This window comes from Carassius auratus, chromosome 9 (genome assembly GCF_003368295.1).
Source record: "Carassius auratus strain Wakin chromosome 9, ASM336829v1, whole genome shotgun sequence".
Taxonomy (NCBI): Eukaryota; Metazoa; Chordata; class Actinopteri; order Cypriniformes; family Cyprinidae; genus Carassius; species Carassius auratus.
The window spans coordinates 8939602-8945717 of record NC_039251.1 but is presented as its reverse complement, the minus strand read 5'-3'; positions in this window follow the sequence as shown (position 1 = coordinate 8945717).

Below are 6116 nucleotides of genomic sequence, written 5' to 3'. Positions count from 1 at the left end.
GGTACTTATTGCAAAATTTAACAAAAGAATGTGCAGATTCAACCACTATCACCTTACCATCAAGGGTATTTTTCAGCCTCCTAGATCTTATTTGTTAACCCACATCTTTTTTTATGTTTAGTGTGTAGCAGCTCTGTTCAAAAGCTGAATGGAGAATGTTAACCGAAGGCCAAAGCATGTAAATAAATAAATTAATCGGTCAAGTAGTACTGGTTTATAATTTTTAGATTTCCTTTTGAAACTGAATTTGACTTCCTTAATGTGATGTATTTTTTCTTTTGAGAATGGATTCGAATGTGAAAAGTGGGCATTACAGACCAAAATTGCTAGTCATACTGAGTTGCTAAAACTATGCCTACGTAGCTGTTGCTTAACATCCAATAATTCATGTGACCTTTACGTGATATCAGCCGAGAGTTATTTCAGAGGAAGAGAAAGTTACTACATTTTGATAAACAGCTATGAAGCTGTAATGTGCACAATGAATCGTCCAAAATAAACCCAAACGTGCATTAAGGAAGTAAATGGGTCTTTTTTTTTCTGATGACTTGAAATTTTGATTGAACAGAAACACAATGTTCAGCCAAATAGCATACTTTTATCATAATAAACTGCAGGGAGTATACTAAAGAAAGAGATTTGTCACTCTTCAGGGAGAAAACACAAAATAATTTATGGCCTCAATTTGATACCATTGTATTACACTGAGTAATAATATTCATAATAAAACAATGATAAATCATTTTTATTTATTTTTTTGGCTTGTTGAAACCCTCTGCAAACAAAACCACTTAGTCTTTTGACTCACTAAAGGGAGTTGGGCCTTTTTTGTTGTTGGTAGAGGAGACACCCAACTCGATCTTCTTCAGATTTATCCCATTTGCTGTTTGACTGACACTAAAAGCTGTGGGAGGAATAGCTTAACAGGCCTGTCTCCGCTTAAACATAAAGAATTCCACTTGTGTGCTAATCCACCATGCCCTGCAACACAGCTAAATATTCCTTCATAGTTCCTTATCAGCATTTTCCTGAATTCAGACCCTAAAATGAAATCACACTTCCCTTTGGCCTTAACTTTTGCACCAGTCAGACAACATCTGCAAAGTATCACAAAGCATGCATCCAGAGGACAAACAGTCCTAACAGATAAATATTGTAACAGCTGCACTTTAACACCACTAGCATTCAGAAAATGCCATTCATAAATGCGTGCTAAATTGTTTTGGGCATAATGGTCACACTACAGTGTGAAGGCATGCTGGCAGGGTCATGTGCCATTCAGAATTTAATTGAGGTAGAAAAGTGAAAGTGATTTTTGTTGCAAGGAAAAAGAGGTAATTTAACTGAAATAAAATTTCATAATCTAATTTTAAACTAGAACAGTGGAGGTCATAGATGGATATGTTTGAAATTTGAAACTAGTTTATATATTTCATCAGTTTATATATTTTATGGACTTTTGAAAAGCTCCTAATTTCTCAATGCGTTACTTGTTGAAGTTTCTTGAATACAATTGAATACATTCCTCTTCTTGTTGGTCCAATTCAGTTTCCTGGGGTCAATCCAAGATTGTGACTTAGTTTATTTTAGTATTGTTTGGCTACCACAATAATAAAAATCAATAAAGTCATGGTAACATGTTTTTCCATTACTTTACTTAATCAAGTTAACTTAATTAATTACAATTTAGTTTCTAAATTACAATAGATTAAATTAAGCACTTAAAATTTAAGCTAGCAACTGAAATTTAAATTTTTAACTTGAAGTAGGTGGATTTCAAGGATATCCTAGGTTTTCTATTTGCATGTCTCAAAATGTGCAATTTTTTAGGACTCTTACCACTTGCTCTCCTGTTAATCTCACAGTCCCCTGCACAAGCCTGTCAGTCAGCTCCTATTGAGCATGAAATGAATGTCTTCTCACCTCCATGTCAACTGACAACCAGTTCTACCAGAAAGACTCAGGAGATATAGATAAGACTGAAGTATTTAATTACAAAAAACAGAATTATTTTGGCGTAGGCCCCATCCATAGCATGGATCTGAAGTTTGTAGATACCAGCTAATCCTGCCGACGACGAAGGCAGGGTGGAGCCTACCAACCGCATGGACAGGGCCAACCTGGTGGTGGTGGGGAGGATGGAGGGAAACAACAGCGGCAGTATCTTCAAACACAATAAGATGTGAGTAGTGCACTTTTATATCCCTTCGTGCTGAGAACCGATTGGCTAGACCTTAATTGGAATGTGATGTGCTAATTAAGTCTTCGTAGTAGAACTTGCGCTTACGCTTCCATTTATAGTGCATTCATGGTATTAATTTGATCACTTTCATGGGTTAACTGTGAATCATTTGTGATAACTTTAGTCAGGTTAGATGCAATATTTTAACGTGGATGAAAATGAGACTGTTAATGGACAGACTTAGTATTTAAAATGGCACACACTGTAAGGGCAGAGATCCTGTAATTTTTGCCAGCTCACATTTTTCGGAAAGGCATTTCATCAGCTGAACAATTGGTATGTTGTTAAAAAACAAAACATCAAACTCTGCACTTTTATCCTTCACAGCTTCTTTTCCATTCTGTCGAAACTTAAATATGGCACTACCGTGAGTAAGATATAGTTACATTCTCATCAATGCAAATCCATCTTCTCTGGTCCTACTTTTATTTTTTATTTCTGGATTTCTTTTAGAAATAAAAAAACAGTACATTTAATATAGGCAGAGTTATATCTGGCTGCAGATTATCTCAGTCTCTTTTTTTTTTAGAAGAGCGTGGTCTGGAAGCTGTTAATGGTTGTGCAGGTTTTAATGGACTCTTACGTAAGCACTGTTGCAGATCTTGGTTTCTCGTTCTGTAGTTGAGTAAGAATCTGTTCATCATGTTGTAAGATCAGATGTGTCCATTTTGTTTTAGTGAAACAGAAGAGATCAAAGTAGATACCGCAGCATTACAACTTAAAATGTGAGAAGTGTTAATAGAAATTTAAAATGACAAGATGCTAATTCATGAAGTGAAAGTGAAGTGACATACAGCCAAGTATGGTGACCCATACTCGGAATTCGTGCTCTGCTTTTAACCCATCCAAAGTGCACAGACACAGCAGTGAACACACACACTGTGAATACACACCCGGAGCAGTGGGCAGCCATTTATGCTGCGGCACCTGGGGAGCAGTTGGGGGTTCGGTGCCTTGCTCAGACGTGGTATTGAAGGTGGAGAGAGCACTGTACAAGAGAGCACTGTACATGCACTCCCCCCACCTATAATTCCTGCTGGTCAAGAGACTCGAACTCACAACCCTTCGATTGCGAGTCCAACTCTCTAACCATGAGGCCACGACTTCAGAAGACAGAGTCTCTCAGGTCTTATCGATTTGTACCCACTTTCTAGCATCTTAAATTCATTAGATCATTCGTTAGAGGCAAAGCAATCAGGTAAACAACATATAATTAGCAATTACATACTGTATCAGTCAGGAAAGCTGCTGAGCTTGCACTCAGAGTAAGGATTTTTTTGTGGGATGCTTACTGACGTACTCAAAACCTAAAAGCAATCTGCTTTCCAACTCTTAGTTTTCGCCTTGTTTTCACAGGTCTCTTTTTACACTAGATCTGCACTTCGGCATGCTTGCATAAATGTGAGTGTCATGAGTCGGGTTTGAGTTTCTCCCTTTTTCTCTCTCTCTCCCATCATTACTGCCACTTTAGCTCAGCTGTTCGCTATTACAATCAGCGCTCGCGCTGATCATCTACACACCTGTTCCTTCTCTACTCTAATTCTTGCGGCTATTTCCCTCTGCTTTCTGCTAGATTATTGTATATGCTAATGCGTTACTCAGCGTCTCATTTCAAGCTATGCTCACCTTACTTATCGTCAGTTTTTCCTCAGTCTTAGTTTCGTTTGTGCTGTACAGTCTCTGCTCATCTTACCTTTTCTCTGTCCAGTCCTCTTGCTGCCAGAGCTCGCCTGGTTACCTGCCATCTGTGGTGCTGAGTCTGCTGGTGTGGATCTGTGCCACTTGCTCTCCGTAAGCCCTCTGACAAGCCCTGGACTTGTTCTCCCTTTGTGGACCATTTCTGTTCTGCCAGCTGGATTCACCCTCAGGAGCCAGTGCTTGACAGTCTGCTTTTGTTCTCTAAGTTTTCTACTGCTCTAATAAACTGTCTGTTTTCCAGCCATTTGCCTCTGGGTCCTCTGTCCCGCTCTGACAGAATAATCTAGCCACATTGACCCTATTCGCCTATTCGCTCTGCTGTGGATATGCAGGGAGCTTTATTGGGCAGACATGAGGAGGAGCTCTCAGACACCAGACATGCAGTGGAGAATTTTGTAACCCAGGTCACCGATTTTAACAGTCACATTAATTTTCTTCATCGTGAACAGTCGAGATCACCAATCTCAACCTCCCCCTTAGAGCCCAGAGTCCACAACCCCCCTTGTTTTTCGAGGGAACCCGCTGAGTGTTGAGCCTTTTTGACTCGTTGTGAGGTGGTATTCTCCCCTTCAACCCTCTACCTATGCTGAGGACCGTGCCAAGGTGGCGTATATTATCTCCCTGCTTTCTGGTCAGGCGCGCGACTGGGCCACGGCTCATTGGGAGTCTGGTGCGGCATGTTGTGAGAGGTTTGAGATCTTCAAGGAAGAGATGGCAAAGGTCTTTGATCACTCTGTTTATGGATGAGAGGCTTTTCATCTGTTGGTGGTGCTGTGTCAAGGGAAGCTTTCCATGCCCCGACTACACCGTTGAGTTCTGCATACTAGACGCCACATCTGATTGGAACGAGCCTGCACTGGTTGCACATTTCTTGGAGTGGTTAAACATGGATCTCAAGGATGAGATTTATGCTCGCAATTTCCCTTCGGGTCTAGATCAACTGGTGGACTTGATCATTTGCTCGGATAAGCGCTTCGATCAGCATCGCTGCGCGAATCCTGAGCCACCTGCAGTCCTGACTCCACCCACTGTCTTCTATGAAGCTGCTCCATTTCCTGAGTCTATGCAGGTGAGCGGGATACGGATCTCTTCTGCAGAACGCCAGCAGCACATCCTGTACAAGCTCTGTATGTACTGTGGTCGTTCCTGACACCTTGTAGCAGTTTGCCCGTTAAAAGACCTTGCTCGTCAGTAGGTCCGGGAATACTGGCGAGCGCCACATCTTTTTCCCGCTCTAGAAAGACTAGCACCACGTTGTCTGTGGTACTTCGCTGGCCTGGTTTGTTTTCTGTACGTCTCTCATTGAGTCTAGTGCTGAGGGAAATTTTATTGACGAGACTTAGGCGCTGGAGAGGAACATTCCATTAATTGAACTCAAGGACTCCTCCATTATTATGGCTCTAGATGGCAGTGTTCTGTCAAGAGTTCCTGTAGCTCAATTGGTAGAGCACTGCACTGCACAAGCAAGCAAGCGCAAGGTTGGGGGTTCGATTCCCCGGGAACACATGATATGTAAAAATTGATAGCCTGAATGCACTGTAAGTCGCTTTGGATCAAAAGCATCTGCTAAATGCATAAATTTAATTTAAATTTTTAATTTAATTTTAATTTAAGAGTTGATCGAGCCACCATTCCGGTGAGTCTCACCATCTCAGGCAATCACCAAGATCATTATTTAGTTCTGTGCAAACTTCATATAGCCAGAATTGTAAATTCTACTTCTTGTTACAAGTATCAAAGAACCATCACTTCTACCACAAAAGACTGCTTTTTAAGTTATCTTTCTGATGTATCCAAATTCCTTAGCATATCCAAAACCTCAGAACAACTTGATGATGTAACAGAAACTATGGACTCTCTCTTTTCTAGCACTTTAAATACAGTTGCTCCTTTACGCTTAAGGAAGGTTAAGGAAAATAGTTTGACACCATGGTATAATGAGCATACTCACGCCCTAAAGAAAGCAGCCCAAAAAATGGAGCGCAGCTGGAGGAAAACAAAACTAGAGGTATTTCGTATTGCTTGGCGGGAAAGTAGCATATCCTACAGAAAAGCATTAAAAACTGCTAGATCTGATTACTTTTCTTCTCTTTTAGAAGAAAACAAACATAACCCCAGGTATTTATTCAATACAGTGGCTAAATTAACGAAAAATAAAGCCTCAACAAGTGTTGAC